This window comes from Apodemus sylvaticus, chromosome 2, assembly GCF_947179515.1.
Source record: "Apodemus sylvaticus chromosome 2, mApoSyl1.1, whole genome shotgun sequence".
In the NCBI taxonomy this organism is placed as follows: domain Eukaryota; kingdom Metazoa; phylum Chordata; class Mammalia; order Rodentia; family Muridae; genus Apodemus; species Apodemus sylvaticus.
The window spans coordinates 172,524,167-172,549,398 of record NC_067473.1 but is presented as its reverse complement, the minus strand read 5'-3'; the positions used below and the strand labels follow the sequence as shown (position 1 = coordinate 172,549,398).

General features: G+C 45.2%; 1 protein-coding gene and 1 pseudogene across 13 annotated transcripts in view; both read right to left on the bottom strand.

The window, feature by feature from the left end:
• Apold1 (apolipoprotein L domain containing 1) overlaps window positions 1-25,232 on the bottom strand; it is a 53,020-nt gene that overhangs the window by 14,223 nt on the left and 13,565 nt on the right. For 4 of the 13 annotated variants that reach the window (XR_007976744.1, XR_007976737.1, XR_007976741.1 and 1 more), the window contains one exon: window positions 16,690-16,959. The exons of 2 other annotated variants lie outside the window; for them this stretch is intronic. The gene's annotated coding sequence lies outside the window, so the exon portion shown is untranslated. Of the gene's footprint in view, window positions 1-3,486; window positions 3,604-5,545; window positions 6,013-12,744; window positions 12,903-16,689; window positions 16,960-25,232 lie in introns of those variants that run through there. 7 more of the 13 variants (XM_052175128.1, XM_052175127.1, XR_007976740.1 and 4 more) reach the window with 6 other exon arrangements.
• LOC127679336 (proteasome maturation protein-like) lies at window positions 17,663-19,356 on the bottom strand (annotated as a pseudogene).

Here is a 25,232-nt window from a genome sequence, read left to right as displayed (position 1 = left end):
CTGGGTTTAAATAATCCTCCTGCCTCATCCTCTGACTATAGTATGTGACTGTAGCAAGTAGCACTCTAAACACAGGGAGGAGGCTGGAGAGAAGGCTCAGTGGTTAAGAGCACTCACTGCTCTTACAGAAGACCTGAGTTCATATCCCACCACACACTCAATGGCTCACAGCCATCTCTAACTGTAGCCCCAGGGAACCTGATGTCCCCCTTCTGGCCTCACAAGCACAGCACTGTACACATATATGGTGACATGACATACATGTAGGCAAAATCACCCATTTACACACAAAAATAAAAGATGGCACTTTTTAAATACATAAAAATGTGAAGTTTCTTTTTACATTTATATTTGATTGTCCAGGAGGCATGGACATGCCAGGATGTGTGTGGAGGTCAGAGGTCAACTTGCACCTTGTGGGAGTTGGCTCTCTCCTTTTTCCACTTGGGTTCATGGGATCAAACTCAGGTCAATAGGCTTGGCAGCAAGCATGTTTACCCAATGAGCCATCACACGAATAACATACACGTGTATTTCAAATGTGTTGTTATTTTTCCTTCACAAAAATAATACATTGCAGATTGATATGCAATTTTTTCATTAAAAAAATATATGGCGTAGTCCTGGAAGTGTGGCTTGGTGGTATGGGGTAGCATGTTTGTTCAGCATGTATAAGAACCTGGGTTCGAGGGCTGGAGAGATAGCTCAGTGGTTAAGACTGCTCTTCCAGAGGTCCTGAGTTCAATTCCCAACAACCACCTGGTAGCTCACAACCATCTATAATAGGATCTGATGCCCTCTTCTGGTGTGTCTGAAGACAGCTACAATGTACACATATACATAAATCTTAAAAAAAAAAAAAAAAGGAACCTGGGTTCGATGCCAAACTGAGGAAAAAGTAGAGGGGGAGACATTGCTATAGGCAAGAGGTTTGGGGCTAACCTGAGCTACATAGTGAGACTCTGTCTCAAAAGCAAAGAAATGAAAAGTCTGTTTATTTAAGCCATTTCTAACAGGGCCCTTTTTATTAAGACAGTAGTCCAGGTTAGTCTTGAACTCTCAACAGTCTTCCTGAATCAGCCTCCCAGGAGCTGATGCTACAAGCGTGTGATCTCCCAGGATGCACTTCCATAGTACCTTCTATTCTGGACATTCTTCATATTTGGTTCTGTTGCTCATAACAGGGACTGGGTTATAATTCATTTGTTCAATCCTTTACTGAGAAACAATTACCATATTTTCAATTGATTTGTTATAACAACAGTTTCATGAATATCCTTTTTGTGTGGAAACTCTTTAAAGTATTTCTTTTTAAAAATGTACCTCTGTGGGGGCTGGAGAGATGGTTCAGTGGTTAAGAACACTGACTGCTCTTCCAGAGGTTCTGAGTTCAAATCTAAGCCACCACATGGTAGCTCACAACCATCTATAATGAGATCTGATGTCCTCTTCTGGTGTGTCTGACAACAGCTCCCATGTACTCATATAAATATAATAAAATCTTTAAAAAAATAAAAATAAATAAAAAATAAAACTAAAAATGTGCCTCTTTTATTTTATGTGTGTGTGTTGCCTGAAGGCAGATATGTACAGTGCATGCATCTTTCTCTCTTTCTCTCTCTGAGACAGACAGAGATGTCTGACGTCCAAGGAAGTCAGAAGACAATGCTGAATCCAAGCCTGTTAGGATTATATAGCAACACCTAGCTCAAAATAACACACACACACACACACCACAGAGAAAGAGAGAGAGGGAGAGACAGGGATACAGATAGATGATAGATAGATAGATAGATAGATAGATAGATAGATAGATAGATAGATAGTGTGTTCTAAAGTTTAAAGTTGATGTTTTTTCCTTTACTTACTCAGTAGAGAGTCAACAATTTCCTCTCCTGGGGACAGAACTAATGAGGAGGGAGCATGCTACAGCTACAGCCGAACTTTCGCATTTAAGCCATTAATCCAAAAGAAACCATGGATATTTTTAACCCCCGAATAAGTGTGTCTTTATGAGAGTTTCTGGATCTTACAACTATTCAGACAGTGTAATCCTTCAATCAGCTTTCTGTTAACGAAGAGAACAATCACTAACTGTTTGGACTAATCTGACCAGAAAAGGTTCCAGTAGTTTATAAGTGTGTTGGATTAAGCACATGATTAAAAACAAAATCCAAAGACTATCCTGATGAAAAGTTTTACAGGGCGTTCACATGATGGACAACTTCTGTTGGGTACCCAGATGCCAGGACATTCACCACCATAGTTCTCCCTTTAAGTCTGCATGTTTAGTATCTCAGGAGTGCCTTCCAAAGGGACTGGACGGGGTTGTTTCCTTCAATATTTTGTTTGTAAGAAATGAATCTAAACTCCTACGGTTAGGAAAATAGGTCAGCGGAGCTTTTAGGATGTGAAATACTATGTTTAGTGTGTGTGTGTGTGTGTGTGTGTGTGTGTGTGTGTGTGTGTGTGTGTGTGCATGCAGGTGCACATGTGCCTGTGGAGGCCAGAGGTGACAGTTGGTGCCCTAGTTTCATTTCTATTGCTGTGAGAAAATGAGAAAATAAAATATCCTGACAAAATGCGACTTAAAGGAGAAATTTATTCCCACCCGCTCCCACCCCGGTTTTAGTTTGGTTCCCAATTCCATGTTCAACTCCATCACAGCAGGAGGTCAAATTGGCAGGGATGCAAAATATCCAGTCACACCGTATTCACATGAAGAGCAGAGGGTCTGTGTACATGAAAGCTTACTGTCTAGTTTTCTCCAACCCCGAGTCTAGGAAACCCTAACTAAGACAATGAGGGACGGACTTACCTTTCTATATTCTCATGTAAAGTACCCATTCATAGCTTTGGTTCATATTTCTGTTGGCCTGCTTTTTTCCCTTTACTTACCAACATGTAGAAGTTCTAATATGTATACTAATTCCTTGTTATGTGTGTAGTAAATATTTGCTTCCATTCTATTGCCTTTGTGTTGTTGGTCCTTTAACAGGTTTACACATGTGCGTAATTCGTTCTGCTTTTTCTCCATATCCTCTCTTTTCTCCGGCCACTCTGCCTCCTCCCCAACTGTCCCTTCCCAGATTCATAGCTGTTGGTTTTATAGTGATCCGTTCAGTTTAACCAGGGCCATCTATGTGATCCTGAATTTGAGAGGAGTGAGGGGAGGACCTGGGAGGGGTTGGAGGGGAGAAGGAGGAGGGAGAAAATGCTGCGATTACACTTTAATTTGGAAAAAAAAAAGTTTCAAAAAAAAAAAAAGACTGGGTCAGTCTGGGCAACATAGTAGCATCTTCTCTCAAAATCCAAACTGGTAACAAAGTTGCTGAAAGGACAAATCGCATACTGTTATATTTAGATGAAGAGTCTCCAGGGATGAGGGAAGGGTAAGGAATTTAACAAATACAGAAGTTTATGTTTAGGAAGATGAAAAAGTTGTAAGAAAAGGTCTGGGAACGTGTCTCAGGGAACTCGCCTAGAATACACAAAGCCTGTGACTGATTTCCCAGCACCACGTAAAGCTGCGGCAGGGGAGTGCACACCTGTAATCACAGCACCCTGGAAGGAACACCGGAGGATCTCTAGTTCAGGGGCATCCTACATTCAAAAATTAAGTCAAAATAATGAATTTGAGAGAGGGCAAGCAGAGTACAGAGGTCAAGCAGGGTTTGGAGGGCAGAAATAAAAAGGGGAAATTAGGTAATTATTTTAATTTTTAAAAACAAATTATTAAATAAATAAATGTGTTCCCCTAAAAAGTCGAGGGCTAGAGAGATGGCTCAGCATGTAAGAACTCTTGCTGCTTTTCCAGAGGACCTGGGCTTGGTTGCCCTCTTCTGGAGTTCCTGAAGACAGAGTACTCATATACATAAAATAAATAAATAATTATATTTTTTTAAAATTTTCAGGTAGCGGGGCTGGAGAGATGGCTCAGCGGTTAAGAGCACTGTCTGCTCTTCCAGAGGTCCTGAGTTCAAGTCCCAGCAACCACATGGTGGCTCACAACCATCCATAATGAGATCTGACGCCCTCTTCTGGTGTCTGAAGACAGCTACAGTGTATTTACATATAATAAATAAATAAATAAATAATTTTTAAAAAAATTTCAGGTAGCTCAAGAGTATTTGACTACCACCTAGAAATGACAAGCCATGCCAACCACACTCTTCAAGATTCAAAGCTCATTTGTTCATGGATCCAAGGGAGATCTACTTCCTGCTTCCTCCCAAAGGACATATGGATTTCTCAAAATATTTCCTCCTCTGCCCTGGCACATCTACTAGTTCCAGATGTCTAGTCTTGGCTCAAAGTCATCTTTGTAGCTTGGCTTGTCTGAAAGTGACTCTGAAGCAGTTCTTACTGCTTGGGAAGGAGGAACTTAGTGAATCTGGTCAGTTTCAGGAACTTCCTGAAGCTATTGAGTTGTTTTCTTCCTGTCTTAAGGAACTTCCCTGAAGGATGAAGTATTTGAGACTTCCCTCACCCAACCATCTTGTCTGAAATATCCTGTTGCTTCACCTCCCTTTGTATATCCTAAATCTTAAGTTTTCCTTCAAAATGGAAGGCTTCAACTGGGAGGAAATTGCTACACAGCAGGCCAGAGGCTATCATCTGCTACCCTTCTGTATCACTCTATCTTTAGGACTCTCTCCAAATATGTTTTCTTTCAGGTCAGAGAGCCCCAGAAATCCTCTTGTCACCCTTCTGTCCAGTGCTGGGGTTACAGATTCACATGGCCACAGCTAGCTTTTATGTAGGTGCTAAGCACCTCTGCTCCTTGTGGGTGGGCAGAAAATGTTCTTTTTCTTTTGAGCTATGTTTCCAGCCCTCATTCAGTTATTGCCCATTTTTATTATAAGCATCCACACCTCAGTGCCACAGAGGATTGGCACTGAGATAAACATGGCAAAAGCACACTTCTTCTATGTCATATGTAAAGAACCATCAATAACACAACGCTAATTGTGTTGAGAAAAATCAAGCTTTAACACAAAGTTATTCTTTCTAAGAGTGCAGAGTAAAGGGACAGGTATCGGCTCAAAATCCTCCAGGATCAAGTTCTCAGCACAAAAGAGATTTAGCTGTCTCTAAGGGACAGAGGGCAGGGAACAAGAGGCAAAGACAGGGCTGGAGAGATGGCTCAATGGTTAAGAGCACCAACTGCTCTTCCAAAAGTCCTGAGTTCAATTCCCACCAACCACATGGTGGCACACAACCATTTATAATGGAATCTGATGCCCTCTTGTGGTGTGTCTGAGGCAGGCAGATCTCTGTAAGTTCTATGCTAAAATGGTTTACATATCAAGTTCCAAACCAACCAGGGATATTATAGCAAGTGAGACCTGATCTAAAGCAAAAAAACAAAGCCACAATTCCTAGAAAGGAGCCCAAGCAAAATCATTTATGCAGAAGGGGGGGGGGGGGTGGCTCAACAGTTAAGAGGCCTTGCTGCTCACTCATTAAGTCTGGAGTTTGTATCCCAGTAAGAGATAACTCCAGCGACCCATGCATGCACAGGCACATAACCTCCCTCCCTCCCCACAACACACAAACACCCGAGTAAATAAAATTAAATGTTAGTATGTAACCTAATTTTTTTTTTCAAATCACATACACAGATTCAAGGGGCCTACCATGGTGGCTCATGCTTGTAGTCCAAGAACTAGGGAGAGAAAAGCCAGAGAGTTTCTGCAAATGTGAGACCAGCATGGGCCACGCCCACAGAATCACTATCATACTGTCCAAGTCAGCAGCAGAAACTGTGTCCTCACCAACATGGAGGCTCATCAGCTCCCTGAATGCATTGCCTGTGAATGCAAATCCAGTCCATGGAGATAGCCTAAGGAACACGCACGTTCATTCCAGGGTTGCGGCACTGTGCATGTTTCGTTGGGAAAGATTCACCAGAGTATGTGAGAGGCAGTCTTCTTCCAAAGTTCGGAAATGTCCAACGGAAGAGGTTATTAGGTCAGGAACTTAGAAAATTCCACCGGGCCACCTCTCCCCCTGGAAGAAAAAGGGTCATAAAGAACAGAGGCACCCCTCCCCTCCAGAAGGGAGGGGCTAAATTACATTCCTAAGTCCACAGGGAGGAGGGATCCCTTCCCAGAGCCTACCATGGGCCACCTACCTCATTCCCTAGAGACCAATCAGTTTAAAAGTCACCCTGTTCTGTCAATCACATTGTGCCTAACGGTGGGGGTGGGGCTGCCCTGAGAACTGAATAAAGCCCTGCTCTGGACGGGCTTTGTGTGGTCATTCTCTCTCTCCGTGTGCAGGGAGACCCCAACATGTTGGAACAATAAATTCCTCTTGCTTTTTGCATTGATTCCTGACTCTGTTGTTCAACCATGAAGTCCCGGTAAGCTAAGGCTTGCACAACAGAGTCTTACACAACACTGCATTCCCCCATCAGCACAGTTCATCCGAGGAGCCGCTCTTTCCCATGGACCCTTATGTCCCTGTGAGATCCTAGGTGTCTGTACCACACTGCTGCAGCAGACAGCCTGCCAGCCTCAACTCTCCTCCTGGCTTGGCCCTACATGATGGTGGGGTTACCAGTGTGCTCTGCCACACCTGGCTTTTTTAAGTAGAGATTCACAGTTGCACAACAAGAGCTCTTAGCCACCGAACCATCTTCTCAGCCCCCAAGGCAGAGAGTGACCCTTGAGCCTTGTGGATTCACACTTAATTCATCTACCCTTCCCTCCTCTGCCCTTGAGGGTAACTCGTGACAACATAAAATGTAAAACAAAGGCTGCACACTTGCTTACCTAGACCTAGTGCTAGCTCATTGAAAGTGAATCTCTTGTGATTGCTCTGTGGTCCATGGAGAGCCAGCTGTCCCACAGTTAAACAACCAACAAAGACCCAGCAAGTTTCCTTCTCCCCAATATCTAAAAAGGCAGCACAGGAAAAAGACACACCCCTCATAACTGAGCCCCTGCCTAAGTTCTCATTGATCCTAAGGCTTCTTTAGCCTGCTGACCCCTACTAAGGCCTTAACAAAGCCCCAGTGACATTGGCAAGGCCCTCCAAGCTCCCAAGGGGCTTTTCCAAGGTCTTTCCCCAGGCCACAGCTGTCGCAAGCTGACAGCACCATCTTTAAAACCTACCTGGCCCAAGATAAACCCATACAAACCTCCCCTCTGAAATAAACATCCCGCACATGAAAGGGAAGGCTCCAGGACCAAGGCCAATCTGGCCTCTCCAGAAACCTTGGTCTTTCTGTGTTTACTCTCTTGCTTCTTCCTAATTGTGTTTATTTCTTACTTATCAATTTTCTGACCAATGCACCGAATGCTGGACCGCTGGACCGTTGTCAGGGTGCCCAGGGAGCTAATTACACCCCTCCTCAGAGCTCTAAACAAAGCCAGACAAGACAGAGGAATGGAAGGAGACGCCAGATCGCTGTTTATTCCTGACAGAGCTTGATTGCTAAGTGTAGTTTAATGTGAGAAGCAGAAGGGTTTCCCAACTCAGTGGTCTGAAGCTTTATTGGGAAAGAGCCCCAAATCTGCCAATTAAGCCTCAGCCCAAGGGCAGAGTCCAGAAAGGGGGCCAGGGAAAGCCGGGCTTATACAAACACAACACAACACAACTCTCTACCTAGAAGGATGGTCTTTTGGTTTGTCCTGATTTGTTTTGTTCTTGAGAAAACAAGGTCTCCTCTCCCACAGCCGGCCTTCAACTTCTGATCCTCCTGCCGCCACCTCCTGAGTGCTAAGATCACAGCTCTGAGCAGCCGCTACACTGAGGGTCTAGGGAATCAAACCCAGGGCTGGGCAAGTACTCAAGTGACCGAACTACAGCCCAGTTTTTTGGTTCGTTTTCCCTTTTTTATTGTTAGGTTGGCTGTGTGGATGTGTATGCATAGGAACCAGTGTGCCACAGCCTGGGGGTGGGGAGGGGGAGGGGAGAGGTGTGGATCAGAGGACAGCTTTGTGCAGTGGGAGCATTCCTTCAACCTCTTCCTGGCCTCTGGGGACAGAGCTCAGGTTGTAAGCGCTCTACCCACTGAGCCATTCACTTGGCCTTGGGTTGTTGTTTGGAAGAACTGCACCCTGCTCCGTTCCTGGGGCCCCGCCTAGAATTCCATAAAGCCTGGGCTGATTGCTCTATTTGTAGATGAAAAACAGTTTTGTTTCATTTTTAAAAAATGTCCCAAGTCCCTCTAAGAAGATCAAATGCAGGGCCTGGTGCTTTCTAAATAAGCACTCTACCACTGAGGTATACCCTGCCCCCCCCCCCACACACACACACACAAAGCGTTTTACTTAGATACGTTTGTATTGTTCTGGTAGTAAAATCTCTTAACTAGCCAGGCAAGGCTGCACAGACATGTAATCCCAGGAAAGAGGAAACCAGACAGGAGAAGGAAAACAGAGAAAAGAGAAGTTGGCTTGAGGATGCCACAGTGAGATTCTCTCAATCATTTATCATCAATGATCCCTTAACTCATCAATTAATTAAAAGAGAACTTCCCGAGTGATTATGGAGTGGCCAGCTGACATACCACTTGGAGGCATCATCAGATGTGCTGCTGGAAGCCTGGCTGTTACTAGGTAGTCAGTGAACTTATAGTAATCCTCTTGCCCCAGCCTCCTGAGTTCTGAGGTTATAGGTGTGTGCTACCCTACCCAACTTGAACATTTAAAGAAGGAAAGAGAATATGAAAAAGAAGACAACTTCCATTATACTATTATTTGCATTTCCTTGCTTGTCTTCAAAAACTGTGTAGCAAATCCATCCCTCTCCCGGCTCCCCACTCCCCACCCCCCTGCTCCCGTTGCCCACCGTTTCTTCCCTTCTCAAGCTTCCTGTACGTTCCCGTTCCCTTTTAACCATCGTCCCCTCTGTGTGTTGGGAAGAGCCTTTTGGCCTCCTCTCCCTCTCCTCTCTGCCAGAGCCCCGGCTTGATTCAACAAAGGCGCTCTAGTGAACACGCGGTACAAAGCTCGCATTCTTCCTTGTAGACAAGAAGAGAGGTGTTGGCAGTGCATCGTTTAAATGCGTGTATCCTCTGCCCCGCAGGCATAAAATAAAATTCCAAGTAGGCCAGAACTCAGCGGGAAAGAAAAGGCAACGTCAAGGGTCACTTAGGAATGGGATCTAGGTAGACTCAAATTTGTTGTGACGTTGGTGGAGAGAAATTAGAACCGTGAATCTTGAACCGAGATTCCTAATGGAGGCCAGGTCCCATCTGCAGGTCAGGAGCTGGGAAGGGCTCTCCAGAGATGCTGTGTATGGGACAGGATGAAGAGTGTGTAAAAACGAAGCACGGATTCACAGCAAGCATGAACCCACTGACAGCGACAGGGTCTGAGAGGGACAATGAGAGACAGGACCAGAGTCACCCAATCAACCTCCCAATACAGAGCAGAGGAGTCAGTTGTATGAACAGCTCCTGGCTCTTGACACTTTCCATTCACATTTAAGAGTATCACCAGCCCTCCTCATCTGTAAACCCCATGTGTGGGTTCAGTCAATGCTGGGGAAACATTTGAGAAATATTTGCATCTGAACAATATGGATTTTTATTCTTGTTATCTCCCAATCAGTATAGGATAATTGTTTGCATATCATTTATATCAGGGTGGGTATTGTAAGCATCCTATAGATTTATCGTGCTTTCAGTGATATGTGTATGTGTGTGGGTGGAGTGTGTGTGTGTGTACATGCAGATACTACATGGTCCAGAAGAGGGGGGGGTATCAGATTCTGTGGAGCTGGACTTGTAGACAGTTGTGAGATGCTTGAAGTTTGTGCTGAGAGCTGAACCCTATCCTCTAGAGTAGCATGCGCGTTTAACCACTGAACCACCTCTCCAGCCCATTAGGTTCACATAAAGCCTAGAGAAGGGCATGCGTAAGTTCAAGACAAATGCTGTACCAATTTACAGGAGAGCTGTGAACATCTAGGGATTTGATTCCAAAGGAGATCCTGGAAAGAATCCACTGGAATACCAAGGACTGTACGTGTAAGCATTCTTACACATTAGTCTCTGCCGGGGTGACTGACACATTACCACCAACAGCCTTGCATACAGTCAGTATCTCACAATTTTTTTAGAATTTTTTAAAAAGATTTATGTATTTATTATATGTGAGTATACTATAGCTGTCTTCAGACACCAGACGAGGGCATCAGATCCCGTTACAGATGGTTGTGAGCCACCATGTGGATGCTGGGATCTGAACTCAGGACCTTCGGAAGAACAGTCAGTGCTCTTAACTGCTGAGCCATCTCTCCAGCCCAGTATCTCACAATTCTGGTGATGCACATCCCACGTGGGACTGACTGATGAGGTGGCTCAGCATGCTAATATGCCTGCTCAAGTTTGACCTCTAGCACCCATGTGGCAGAAGTAGAGAACCAGCTCCTGCAGGCTGTCCTCTGACCTCCACACAGGAGCTATGGTATGTGAGCTTGCATATATACATGCATGCATACATAAATACACGGGTTTCATCGAGATGGAGTTCCTTTGTAGATGTTGTGGGGGGGAAATCTACCTAGATGTTATGGGGGATAATCTACTTCCCCGAATTCCTGCTTCTATGGCCTTATAACCTCTTTACTTCTCCAGAACTTGCAAGGAAGGGTCAGTCCCCGTGCCACTACTGTCCTGTTTGGTCCACATTTCAGGATGATGTAATTTCAGTAGAACCATCTGAAGCCGACTCCTTACTATAAGGTCAGCAAATTAACAAATTTAATTCTCTGCAGCCTTAATTCTCCTTTGTCACAGGACACAACATACTTGTGAATTCCAGGTTTTAAGATGTGTCTGTTTGTTATTTTTCTTGTCAGGTTGACTAAAATACCTAGCAGGAGCTGTTTTACGTAGGAGGGGTTTATTCTGTTCAGCGGATGAGTTAAGGCAACTGGAACAGACTGATCCATCAAGGCAGCACCTGGGAATCAGGAATAGCCTGCAAAGTGGGGCAAGGGCTAGCCTATAACCTTCAAGGCTCACCCCCAAAGCCCTGTTTGGGACAGAGAGGCCTAGTGTCCCAAAAGATCTGCAACCTTGTCACATTAGGGATCAAATATTCAAACTCGCTCAACACGTGAGCCTACAGAGGGGCATTCCAAACCCACACCACAACAGATGCTGCCTCTCCCTTCAGAGAGGGATTTTTTTCTTCCTACCGTTTAGCCATAAATGCTATGGAGACCGAGGAACAGAGAGAGGAATGGGCTGTTCTCCCTCAGTCATGGCTTCCTCTGAAAAATAGAAAGTTGCCCTGAGTTGGGTTTTGTGGTTTTCTGTTATGATGTGTTGTGTTGTTGTGTGGTGTGACCGGGTCCAGGCTGCTCTTGAACTCTTGATCCTTCAGACTCAACTTCCTTGACTCCGTGCTAACATATTTGGCTGCTCTTGGATTTTGAGGATTCATTTGATTAAAGGCCATGGGATAATCCTTAGCATCCTCCCCTTCTAGAGCCCAACATCAATCTCATCTACAAAGACCCTTTTACTACTTAATGTAACCTGTTCACAGACTATCTCTGTGGATTCTCTGGTATCTCTGGTAGCCATCAACCTGTCTGCATGTCATTTTTTTTTTGGGGGGGGGGGGTTTGAGACAGGGTTTCTCTGTGTAGCCCTGGCTGTCCTAGAACTTACTCCGGAGACCAGGCTGGCCTCGAACTCAGAAATCCACCTGCCTCAGCCTCCCAAGTGCTGGGATTAAAGGCATACATCACCACTGCCCATTACTAATCATTATCAAGACTTTATTGATGGGTATGATTGTTATAATTCAGTCAGAAAGCAGAAATTAGGAATCACTGTGAGGGCTGGAGAGAGGGCTCAGCGGTTAAGAGCACTGAATGCTCTTCCAGAGTTCCTGAGTCCAATTGTGAGCAACCATGTTGTGGCTCACAACTATCTGTGGTGGGATCTGATGCCCTCTTCTGGTGTGTCTGAAGACAGCTACAGTGTACTCATATACATAAAATAAATAATATTAAAAAAAAATTCACTGTAAGACAGACCAAACTTGAGCTACCTAGCAAGACTCTAAGACTTTACCTTAAAAAAAAAAATCTTAGAATGGGCTGGAGATGTGTCTGGGCAGCTTGCCACCAAGCCTGGTGACCTGAATTCCTTCCATATGGTGGAAATAAAAAAACCAGCTCCCATACACGGTCCTCAGACCTCCATACTGGTTTCCTCTCTCTCTCTCTCTCTCTCTCTCTCTCTCTCTCTCTCACACACACACACACACACACACACACACACACACACACACACGCGCGCGCGCATGCGCGCTGCGCGCGCGCTTTTTTTTTTTTAAATCAAAACAAGGGCCGGAGGGATAATTCATCAGTTAAGAGCATCTGCTGTTCTTCCAGAGGACCCAGATTCAGTACCCAGCATCCATAGGGCAGCTTCCTGCCACCTCTAACTCCAGTTCCAGGGGATTTGATGCCCTCTTGTGGCTTCCTCACGCGCTTCATGCAAGTAGTGAGTAGACATAAGCAGGCAAAACGCCCATTCACATAAAATAACAAAAACAATAGAAACTTACTAAATAAATAAATAAAATAAATCAGCCGGGTGGTGGTGGTGCACACCTTTATTCCCAGCACTTGGGAAGCAGAGGCAGGTAGATCTCTGAGTTAGAGGCTAGCCTGGTTTACTGAGCGAGTTCCAGCATAGCCAGGGCTACACAGAGGAAACCCTGTCTTGAAAAACAAAAACAAAAAAATAAATGAATAAATACGTACTATCAAAACATAAACCAGCAGGGGCTGGAGAGATAGCTCAGCAGTTAGGAGCACGTGTGTGTCTTCCAGAGGTCCCGAGTTCAGTTTTCAGTAATGATACTGGGCTGGTCAGAATTGCTTGTAAGTCCAGCTTCAGGGGCTCTGACGCCTTCTCTGACCTACGTGAACATCCAGATACAGGTGGCAGACACACAGAGAGATATCCACATAAATAATACAATAAAATTTCATCCAAAAAATACACACAAATAACTCACAAAGTTCTCTATTAGTTCCCTAGACAGGGAATGTTTACCTGTGTGCATTTTTTCTTGTTTTGAAACCTGCTTTCTAATATAACTCAGGACCACCAGCTTTCTCATATAACTCACATTCCCACCACCATGTGCTGGGTCCTTCCACATCAATCAAGAAAATACACCACAGGCTTGCCTGCGGGCCTTAGCAGCTACGTGGCCTTGATCTGGGCCCGCTCTGCCTTGGACGAAGGCAATGTTTGAGAAACACCAACAGCGATGTGGACTTAAAACTCAAAAGGGGCGAGTGAGTCTTCCTTGAGAAACCCACACCTGGGTTCTTGGTGGCATTTTCCTTTCTACCTGCGCAGTCTCTTTGCACTCAACCTAGGGCTTCAATTCCACATTAAACTCTCACAACAATCTCCACCTCTGCTCTACAAACCTTAGAAGATACAAAGAACTTCCACATCCAAACTTCCGTGAGCTAACATACTTCTCCTTCATCCTTTGAGAAGGGATTTCCTAAGCCCCCCGGTTACAGTAGCTTTGCTTCCTACCCCACCCCCACCCCCCTACTCCCCACCCCCCATCCCCCACCCCCACCCCCACCCCCGCCAACCGTTTCCTCCCTCTTACAGCAACCTTGTGAAGGGATATTACTCAATCTGCTTCAGAAGAAACTGAGGCACAGACAGAGGTGTGTTCTGTAGTCATGTGAACCTAGCAAGGCACACAGAATTCAGAGGACAACCTTTAAGAGTTCTCTCCCTCCCCGATGAGGGTTCCAGGGATTGACCTCAGGTTGTTGGCTTTAGCAGCAAGCACTTTTAACAACTGGCCTATCTCACCTGTCCTGTTTTTTATTTCATTTAATTTTGGTTTTCTTTGTTGGGGTATTTTGTGTGTGTGGTTTGTCATTTGTTTAATTTATTACCGTTTGGCATTCAGACAGCTCCCCTCCCCCACACCATGAGGCAGAGTCTTGTCTATCCAGTGTAAAGGGTGGACCCTCTGCAATGCATTCTCAGTGAACTATGGTGACTTGGGCAGCCTGCCCATCATAGCTAATGCTCACCTAGCATGCATGAAGCCATGGCATGGTAATCTGGGCACACCTTTAGTTTTGGTACTTAGAAGGTGGAGGCAGGGGCATCCAAAACTAAAGGTCGTCCTTGGCTACACAGTGACTTCAAGGCTGGCCTGGACTGCAGGAGACCTTGTCTCAACAGCAAAAAGAAATTATAGAAGATATCAGGGTATCATCTTTCAATAAAATGGCAGGGCATTGCTGGCCAGAAATATTTAATCACCATAAGGTCTTTCAGTTTGGCAGCGTGAAAGGATAAATGTGGGATCAAGTGTCACATGGAGACAGTTGGCCTTGTTCTCCCCCAGATTACTTATAAGAGTGACAGGTCACCCTCTGCGCCACACAGGAGTCAGCGAGACCTGAAGTTGCCCTTGCTTAGCAGCTCTTGGTGGCCTTGAGCCACAGCTCGGAAACCATTTCCTCACCAATATGACTGCTTTCCAGAGCCTTCATCAGGGTTAGAATGTGAATCAGCCACTTAGCTGCCCGCACACGGCGCCCCACAGATAGCAGCGTTGTTACCGTTTAGCTGGAGAAAACAGATCTCTGTGCAGCAGATTGGAGGCTTCAGCTACTTTCCCCTCTGTGCAGATCATATGAAAGAAAGGCAGCCCAGGAACTCCAGGAAAGGACCAGTCAAACCCTAATAGCTGAAGCTGGGCATGGTGACACAAGCCTGTGAAACTTGCTGATGCAGGAGGATCGCCAAGAGTTATGGGCTGCATAGTAAGTAGCAGGCTGACTGGTACTACACAGCAAGACTGCATTTTAAAAAGAAAGAAAAGGAAGAAAGGAAGAGAGAGAGAAAGAGAAGAGAAAGAAAGAAAGAAAGGCAGCACACACACACACACACACACACACACACACAAGAAGACAGAAAGAATTAAAATTACCCCTCCGGAAAAAAAATCCTTTGGCAGAAGTGTAGAAGTCCACAACTGAACAGTCAGTAGTGTTTGAATTCTTGCATGTCATTTTGATAAAATCAAGGCAAAGAATGAGGGGACATAATTAATTAAAAAGATATTTCAGGTAACATCTGTCCTCTCCTATGTGGAGAGAAAGGCTAAAGGTCACGGCTTTAATGGACTTGAAATTTGTAGATGTACTGAGAGGCTTCTGATTACTTATCCATGCCATGTTTGAAAGGAACTTTAGAGTCCCAACTTATATTTTTAAAAGACTCATTTATTTATTTTACACATATGGGTATTTTTTCCTGCATGCATATCTGTGTACCATGCTTGTGTCTTGGGCCAGGGAGGCCAGAATTGGAACTGGAGTTATAGATAGCTGTGATCTGCTGTGTGGGTGCTGGGAATGGAACCTGGGTCTTCTGGAAGAGCAGCCAATGCTCTAACTGCTGAGCTATCTCTCCAGCCCCCAAGTAAGTTTTAAGGAAGAAAAAAAAGAAAAAAAAATGGACATTTAGTTCATTAGCACATTTAGTTCACAAGAGATCTATGCTCTGGAATTAAGATTTATTTTAAAATTAAATTGAATGTATTATCTGTGTGTGTGTGTGTGTGTGTGTGTGTGTGTGATATGTGATGTGTGAATAAGTCCAGACATGTGGGTGCCAGGGTACAAGTAAGGAAGGCAGAGCCAGCCCAGGGATCAAGTCCAGGCTGTCAGGCTTGTGACAAGCAGTTTCGCCTGATGAGCCATTTCCCTGACCCTGAACTTACAGTTTCTTACAGGTTAGGCTACAGTAGAGCAAAATCCTCCCTTATTCAGGGCCAACGTACTCTCTGTGTCGTTTTAGGAGGTGTGCTGTGGAACTGAACTGTTTTATATTTTTGGAGAGGAGGGCCTAACACTGTAGCCCCAGGGTCCCTGGGACTCACTATGTCACCCACAGTCACCTGACCTTAAATTCCCAACCGTCTTTCTGCCTCAGCCTCCCTAGAACCAAGATCACAGAATAATCCAGAACCCGAGCCTGGTGGTATTTCTATAATCCATGTAAACAGTGAATGACTCCTAATGTAAAATGTGAAAGTCTTGCCTAACCTTCAATGATGAATTTATTATGAAAATAATAAATTAGAAATATGTCATATATGAATTCATGCTATAAGTTATAGAAGGATGTATGTTTGCGGTGTTATTTACAGTAAAGGATATCTTCATTAGACTTCAATGTATTTTCATTAGACAAGCACATGTAACAAAAAGTCCTTTCCTAGGAGATGCCTGCAGGGAGTTCGCCTGACAGTCCTGTAATGCTGATCCTCCTTTCCCGCTCCATTCTTCACCTGCTGCTTTTTTGAAGTGCAAAGAGTACCATCTTCTCAATGGCCCAGCTCTGAGGTCAACAGACAGCAGCAGACTTCAAATTACCCCATCAAGAGATCTTTAAATAGCCACTGTATAACAGTACTTCAGCAGAGGTGTCCTCAGGGAAAAGAAAATCCGTGACACCTTGTGAGGTGTATTCTCACGGTCTGCCCCTCATCTGCCACCTTTATCTCCAGGGTGCTCCACTCCCACAGATCCACCTCTGCGGAACCACCAGAGAGGCGGCATCTGTCCACCAGCTCCAACTCCGTCAAGGACTTTTCTATCAGTTAAGGTTTGCATTTGGCCGCCAGTAACAGAGCCCAGAAACAGTAGTTGCTTAAGCCAGATAAAAGTTTATTTTTTTTCTTTTGTGTAAAAGAATTCTGGAGATAAGAGATGCGGGGCCAGTCGGGCCTCGCCTATATAGTTCCTGTATCTCTCCCATTCCACAATGGACCCTCTATCCTTACAGACAAAGAGGACTCCTCAGGTTGCTTCCGCCTTCTCCATCTTGTGGACAGCCAACAGGAGACAGATGGGCCAAAGGCAAACTTTTCACATGACCTCAGGGCTTAACCAGTCCAGCAGCCCCGAGAGCAGCCCCTAAGAAAGCATAAATACAAACAAAAATGTTTTCACTTCATCTAATTATTTGGATATGTGTTTGGGTGCATGGTGTGTGTGTGTGTGTGTAGATCAGAGGAAAACCTGCAGGACTCAGTACTCCCTTTTACCTTGTAGACCCTGAGAATTGAATCCAGGCCATCCTCTACTTACTGAGCCATCTCACCTGTCCCAAAACATAATTTTGTGGCAGCCACAGAGGAAGACAATTTACTATGCACAAAACTTCACTAAACATCAACAGTGTAACCCAGCTTATAATTTCAGAATTCTCAAGTAGATATAGAAAAGAGTACGCTTTCAAGCTGCCTGTCTACATCCAGAGTCCCAGGCCACCCTAAGCTGGCCACCCTGTCCCAGAACAACAAACTACAAAACTGGGAGTGTTGCACATACCTGTTACCCTGACACTTTCGGGTGGGGGGGAGCAGGAGGATCAGGAGTTCATGGTCATCCTTGGCTACATTGTGAGTTTAAGGACAGCCTGGTCTGAATGAGAACCAAAGAAAGAAAGAAAGAAAGAAAGAAAGAAAGAAAGAAAGAAAGAAAGAAAGAAAGAAAGAAAGAAAAGAAAGAAAGAAAGAAAGAAAGAAAGAAAGAAAGGAGGGAGGGAGGGAGGGAGGGAGGGAGGGAGGGAGGGAGGGAGGGAGGGAGGGAGGGAGGGAGGGAGGGAGGAGGGAAAGAAAGCCAACAGTATAAGACCCTGCTCATAAATAAATAAAATAGGTGATAGATGATAGATAAATAGATAGATAGATAGATAGATAGATAGATAAGCAAACACAGTATACCGATACCGATACTGGAAACTATAGAGTGTAGTTTGAAACTCTTACAAGGGCACTTTGTTTTTTACAATGGTATAGCTAGGGGCTGGGTGTAAGGTGACTGGTACTGAGTGCTTCTTTAGTGTGTGCAAGTCGCAGAGTCTGGCCTCCAGCAAGTGTGGGGGAAGGGAGCTTGGGGGAGTAATAAGAATGAAGAAAAATATCTACATAGTTGGCTCACTATAGCATATGAAATTCCTGGAATTAAATATTTCACCCATTGGATTAAGAGATTACAGTTCCAGTAAAATGTACCATATTACACCAAGAAGCAGGGAGGAGTACAGTAAGAAGCAACTTTATTTTCCTTCTCAGTACTTTCAGGCTGTGCACATCAACTACAAAAGGTACTTGTATCCTTCCTGCCCAACGCTGGTTGTTACAGCAGGCCCGGCTTAGATTCTGCCGTCAAAAGTGTGGCTTGCCCATCAGTTGCTTTGTGGTGGATCATTAAGAATATCCTCAAATCCAATGGTCTCATCATTCTCCCTCAAAATATCCAGTGAGAGGTTTCAGCTCAGAAGAAATGAAAGAGACAGAACCGCCAGGCAGTGGTGGCACATGCCTGTAATCCCAGCACTCTGAGAGGCAGAGGCAGGTGGATTTCTGAGTTCAAGGCCAGCCTGGTCTACAGAGTGAGTTCCAGGACAGCCAGAGCTATGCAGAGAAACCCTGTCTCAAAAAAAACCAAATCCAAAAAAAAAAAAAAAAGAAAGAAAAGAAAAGAAAGACACAGAACCTGCCACACTGCCCTGAACTCTTATCTGTAACTTTGAGGGAGCAAACAGACCCTGGAGGTTCCTCAGTGCGGGGAAGCCCATGCTCTTCTGGTTGAACTGAAAAAAATTTTTTTCTGATAATTCAAAAGGGTGACTGGGCAAAAGTTCATTTTTCATACAAGAAATTCCTTTTTTGGAGAAGATCATGACTCTGAAAAGGCATACTCACTGAGAGCCCTCTAACTGGAATACTATCCTTCAGCCCGACCCAAGGCCTCTGGCATTCATCTTGGAAACCGAAGTGACTTTTGATATGTTCAAACTTGAGGTAAACCCACAAAACTTTACTTTGCCATGTGTGTGTGTGTGTGTGCGCGCACACCAGGCTTCTTCCTCAATCTCCACCTTTTTTTTAGTATATATTTTTATATTTTTAAGTTGTATTTATTACTACTTTGTGTGCATGTACCCCCATGTGTGAAGGTGCCCCCAGCACTCCCGTAGAGGTCAAAGGGAACTCTGTAGAGTGTGTCCTCTCCTTCTACCTTCCCGTGGGTTCCCAGGACTGAACTCAAGCTTACTCAGCAAGCATCTTTACCTACTGAGCCATCTGGCCAGCCCTCCATCTCTGTGAACTCTGCTAGGCTGGTGGGCCGGAAAACTCTAGAGATCCCCTTGCTTCTGCGTGGGAACCGCAGGCACCTGCCGTGGGAGCCCAGCTTTTCGCTTGAGTCCTGAGAATCCAAACTCAAGGGTTCACACTTAGTGGACAAGCATCTTACCCACTGAGTCATTTTCTGCACTCTTATTTTTGAAACAGGATCTCAAGTGGGCCCCACTGACCTTGAACTTTTGATCCTCCTGCCTTCACCTCCCAAGTATCAAGATCGTGGCTGTATAAGCTATGGCTTCAAAGACAATTTAGAGGACGGAGGTTGGTGCAGAAGCTGCCAGGTGGCTGGCTATCGGATCCGGGTGCTAATGTGTGGCTGGCAAGTAGGCTCCTAGAGGGATGCTGTGCAGTCTTTGAAGGGGAGGAAGAAGTACAGGCGTAGGCCATCTCTACAGACAGAGTTATGGCGCAGGTATCTCAGACAATGCCGCTGCAGGGCAGGGGCTACAGCTTAGCTGGCAGAGTGCACGCGGGGTGTACACAAGGCCCTGGCTTGCTGCCCTGTGCCTCATAAAGGTGTATGGTGGAGCACAGCTGCCTTCCGTCCCAGTGCTAAGAGGCAGAAGCAGGGGGATCCCAAGGGCTCTCTAGCCAACCATTCCAGTTAGGGTCCTCCAGAGTGGGAGGCCATGGTTTAAAAATACACGTGTGAACAATAAAGAGATTGATATCTAACAAGGCACACACACACATACACACACACAGAGAGAGAGAGAGAGAGAGAAAGAGAAACTTCCTTCTCATGGTTAGAAAGTGTATCGTATCCTACAGTAACAATATAACAAAATACTGAATACAAACCTGTTATTTTATGCAGGTCTTTTACTTAGCTAAGATCTAAGGAGCACCAGGCATGGCGGTGCATGCCTTTATTCCCAACACTAGGGTTACAGAGACAAGTGGATCTCTGTGAGTTCACAGACAGCTCGGGCCCCAGCAAGTTTCCAGACAGTCAGGGCTACATAGTGAGGCCCGTCTCAAAATTAATAATAATTATTATTATGATTATGCCAAGACCCAGCTGGGAGTGCGGGGTAGCACATGCCCATAGTCTTTAGTAGCAGAAGGGTCAAGAGGTTTTGGCCAGCCTGATCTACATACAATTTTTGTTTCAGGAAGTAAAAAAAAAAAAAGGCAAAAAAGGCAGGTGACTTTGTCACTGTGGGCACAGAAGAGAAGTGCATTGTTGTCAAGACTCCATGGAAGGCCCCCAGGGGACAGCCCCATTCTCCTCTAGATAACCAACCAGCACTCCGCCTTTGTGCACCCTCTTTCCCACGGCCCACGACGACACAGGCAGGGACATCAGGAGAAAGCTCAGCGTTTCTCAGGTGTGTGGAGGCAGACTGGGCCCCAGCCCTGGCATCCAGCTAGGGATCGGCAGGAGATAAGCCGCCACTTCCTCCGGCTCACTTTCCATCAGCACCACTCTTTTGAGTGAAGATCGGTTTTATTTTGTCTTGGCTTGGAAAGCGGAGGCAAGGCGGTGGGGGGGGGGGGGGTGCGGAGGGGGAGCGATGGGGGGGGGGGTGGCAGGGCAGTGGAGGGGGAAGGCAATGAGGGGGAGGCAGGGCGGTGGGGGACGGAAGCAGTGCGGTGGGGGTAGGGGCAGCAGAAAATGGTAACAGGTGATAAGATGCAGGAGTTATTTCAAGGCTGGGCCCAGTTATTATTTTCAAGAACTATGAAAGATAAGACTTAACTTTTCTCTCTCTCTCTCTGTCTCCCTCTCCTCTTTTTCCTTTTTGAGAGAGATCTTAAGTTCACCAGGTAGTGAGGATAAACTCCAGTTTCACCTCCTAACGGCTAGGATTAAGTATGTGCACAGCCATGGCCAGCTTTTTTTGTTTTCTGACATGGGGGGGGGTGGGGGTGGCGTGTCTTGCTCTGTAGCCCAAGCTGGCTCGTAACTAACTACGTAGCCCAGCCTGAAATCCATAGCAATCTTCCACATCAGTCTTCCAAGTGCCTGGAATTACAGGCGTGAGCTACTACAGCCAAGAACCTCTTTTCCTCAGCGGAAGGCTAGGGTGTAGCCCGTTAGCAGAGTCTCGCCTAGCACGCACAAAGCTCTGCCTCCCCCCACCCCCACCCCCACCCCCGCACTACATAAAGCCGGCGCATGGGGTGCTCATCTGGATCCCTAACACTTGGAGGTGGAGGCAGAAAGACTGTAAGTACAGGGTCATCTCCAACTACACGTGAATGGGGGGTGGGGGGACGGAAACTGGGTTTGGGATTAGAGCTCACATTCACGAACTACCAACAAACCTGGGTTGACAGCTAAAGAAATGAACAGAACAATATTCATTTGTTAATTGAAAAACCCAAAGACAGGTGCTAGGCCTGTGGCAGCTTTTGGCCTAGCCTCGGATCAGCTCTAGTCACCGTGCCACTTTGGCCAGCAGAGGGCTCTCTTTGCTAATCTTCAAGTTCCAAAATAACAAGCCAACAAACAACAAAATCTCTGGGTTGCTCATTTTTAGTATCCCACACACACACACCCGAAGCTTCTTCCAAAGCTAAAGTAATAAATAAGTAGCAGGAGGTGGTAGCAAACTCTTCTATCACAGCACTGGGGAGAAAGCCGAAACCAGATGATCACAGCTGAACACTAGCCTCGGTGACTAGTGAGACCTTGCCCCGACAATTTTTTTTTTTGGATTTGGTTTTTTTTTGTTTTTTTTTTTTTGAGACAGGGTTTCTCTGTGTAGCCCTGGCTGTTCTGGAACTCACTCTGTAGACCAGGCTGGCCTCGAACTCAGAAATCCCCCTGCCTCTGCCTCCCAGAGTGCTGGGATTACAGGTGTGCGCCGCCACCACCCCCGCTGCCCTAAAATTAATAACGGTTAATAAATTTACAACAAGAAAAAAAAAGGAGCCGGGCAGTGGTAGCACATGGGACTTGGGAGGCAGAGACCGGCAGATTTCTGAGTTCGAGACCAGCCTGGTCTACAGAGTGAGTTCCAGGATAGCCAGCGCTACACAGAGAAACACTGTCTTGAACAACAACAACAATAATAATAAAGTTAACCGGAGCTACATTAGACCTTATCTCAAAAAAAAAAAAAAAAAAAAAAAAAAAACCAGAAAAATAAAAGCTAAACAGGTTAGGAACCCTTGTTGCTCTTGCAGAGGACCTGGGTTTGATTTCCACTCATGAGGTAGCTCACAACCATGCACAACTCCATTTCCAGGGTGTCCCACATCCTCTTCTTATCTCCACATGCATGTGGGGCACAGAACATACATGTAGGCATATACTCAAACACATAAAATATTTTTTAAAACACAGAAATAAAAAAAACAAACAAACGGCTGAGCATCTGTCTATAGGACCCTCGGTAGGTAAAGGCGCTTGCTGCCTAGCCCGACGACCTGGGTTCAAGCCCTAGAACTCATACATTGGGTGAGAACTGACACTCAAAGTTATTTTCTGACCATCACATATTTGTTGTGACACAGGTTCAAGTGTCTGTGCATGCACACATTAATGAAGTTTTTGTTTTTTTAAAGCTGAGTTCTTTTAAAGAAAATGAGTCTTTTTCGTCCGTGAGCTCTTTGCTTACACAGCCAAAGAGCAAAACACCAACTAGCCCAAAAATAGCACCAGAGCTACTCATTATGACAATAAGGGAACTCCTGCTAAAACCAGGAACTGCGTGGAGAAGGAGCCCTGAAGAGGTTGACCTCCTGAGGCCTCTGATTCAGCAGGCTGACTCTAGACAGAGTCTCTGCAATCCAAACTGGCCTTCAGCCCTCGCTCCCTTCAGTGCAGGGCATAGAACCCAGGCTCTATGCTAAGCAAGTCCCCACCACTGGGCTGTATTCCCAGCCTCTGGCCTCATATGCCTGGGTCTTGCCGGGATATCACCCTTCAAATACTTAAATCCTGTTACTACGACCACTGTGCAGTCTGACGGCTCAAGTGTACCATCCTATATCTCTTTCACTTAATGAAGTTTTTCCTTTAATAATCTTGTTTTCTGTGTGCTAAGCAGCATATCTATCCCAGAAAGGCTGAACTTATGTGTGGGGGCAAAAGCCCATATCTCAGTGCTTGGGAGACGGAGGCAGAAGGATTAGCTTTGGGACCTGGAAAGATGGCTCAGTAATTAAGAAAACATACTGCTCTTGCAAAGAACCCAGCACCCACATCAGGCAGTTCTTACCACCTATAACTCTGTCTCCAGGGGGTCTGACAGACTCTTCTGGCCCCTGAGGGAACAGCTTGCACATGAGCAAACATATACACAGGTAATTTTAAAAATAGAAATAAATCTTTTTTTTTTAAAGATTTATTTATTTATTATATGTAAGCACACTGTAGCTGTCTTCAGACACTCCAGAAAAGGGCATCCAATCTCATTATGGATGGTTGTGAGCCACCATGTGGTTGCTGGGAATTGAACTCAGGACCTTCGGAAGAGCAGTCTTAACCACTCTTTGGAAGAGCTCTTAACCACTGAGCCATCTCTCCAGCCCCAATAAATCTTTTTTTTTAAAAAGAGGCTTTGAGCTGGATGGTTGGTGGTGCACACCTTTGATCCAAGCACTTAGAAGGCAGAGGCAGGTAGATCCCCTGAGTTAGAGATCAGCCTGGTCTACAAAGCAAGTTCTAGGACAGCCAAGGCTGTGCAGAGAAACCCTGTTGTGGGAGGGGCTGGAGCTGTGAGAGGGAGCGTAGGACCCAGGTCCCAGCACCCACATGGCAACTAATAACCCTGGGTAACTCCAACTCCAAAGGGATCTGATGTCCTTTTCTGGTCCCCACGCCCCCCCCCCCCCACATATGATGCACCTACAATCATGTGGTCCAAACACTCACCCACATAAAAATATAAATAAATGTTTTGGGAAAAATTTTAAATTGCTCCTGCACTAAGGAGCTCCTACAGCTTCAGTAGAAGACTCTCTCAAAAAATGTGGGAGAGAATGAGGAAGACAGCCAGGTTCAGCCTCTTACAAACACACACGCACACATACACACTATATATATATATATATATATATATATATATATATATATATATATATATTTATTTATATATGCATGTACACACATGCATACAATCACAATGTACATAAGATGCATGCACACATATAATAATATGCACACATGCATATAGACACACGCACATAATGCATGTGCATATATACATAAAAACATACATGTGCCTATTACATATGCAAATACACACATACATAAAACACTTATGTATATAATACACATGCATGCACACACACAAACACATACACAAATGATACATATGCACACACATTCATACAAACATATGTACATAGCAATTAATATCACAATTTCCATTATTTATTTATTTCTTTATTGGGTGTGGGCACATGTAAGTGCACACGCATGCCACAGCCGAGCGTGTGGATGTCAGAGGGCAGTTTGAAGCAGTCAGGGCTTCCACCATGTGGGGTCCAAGGATTAAAACTCTAGTTGTCAGGCTTTGTGGCAGCTGCTTTACCCACAGAGCAATCTCTATGACCACTTTTTAGTTTTTTGAGACAAGGTCTCATGTAGCCTAGGCTGGTTTCAAAGTCCTTGTTTAGCTCAGGCTGGCCTTGAACTTCTGATCCTCCTGCCCCACTTCCAGCATGCTCAGGTCATTTCTAGAATTTATTTATTTTTCTCCATTTTTCTATCTAACAACGATAGCATTACATCCACAGAGGAGTTAAGAGCTGTGTGTCCTGTGTTTGGTTTCCTAGGCACATAAGGGAGGTATAAATATCATCCCCATTAACTCGAGGATGCCTTAACAAACCACAGAAAACTGAACCTCTTCCATCTTTTTACCACAGGAGATCTTACTGGTAACATTATCCCCAAACTCGTATTCCTTGATCTTTGGCAGCTGGCACACCGGGAGATGCGGCCTGTGAGACTAGCTCCTGCTTCCTCGGCTTACTCAAGAGCACTGCGCGGCAGCGGGGAAAATCGTTTTACATTTCCACTGCCCGGCCAGTGTTTAGCTACCACCCTGCACTTGGCTGACCTGAGCTAGATCA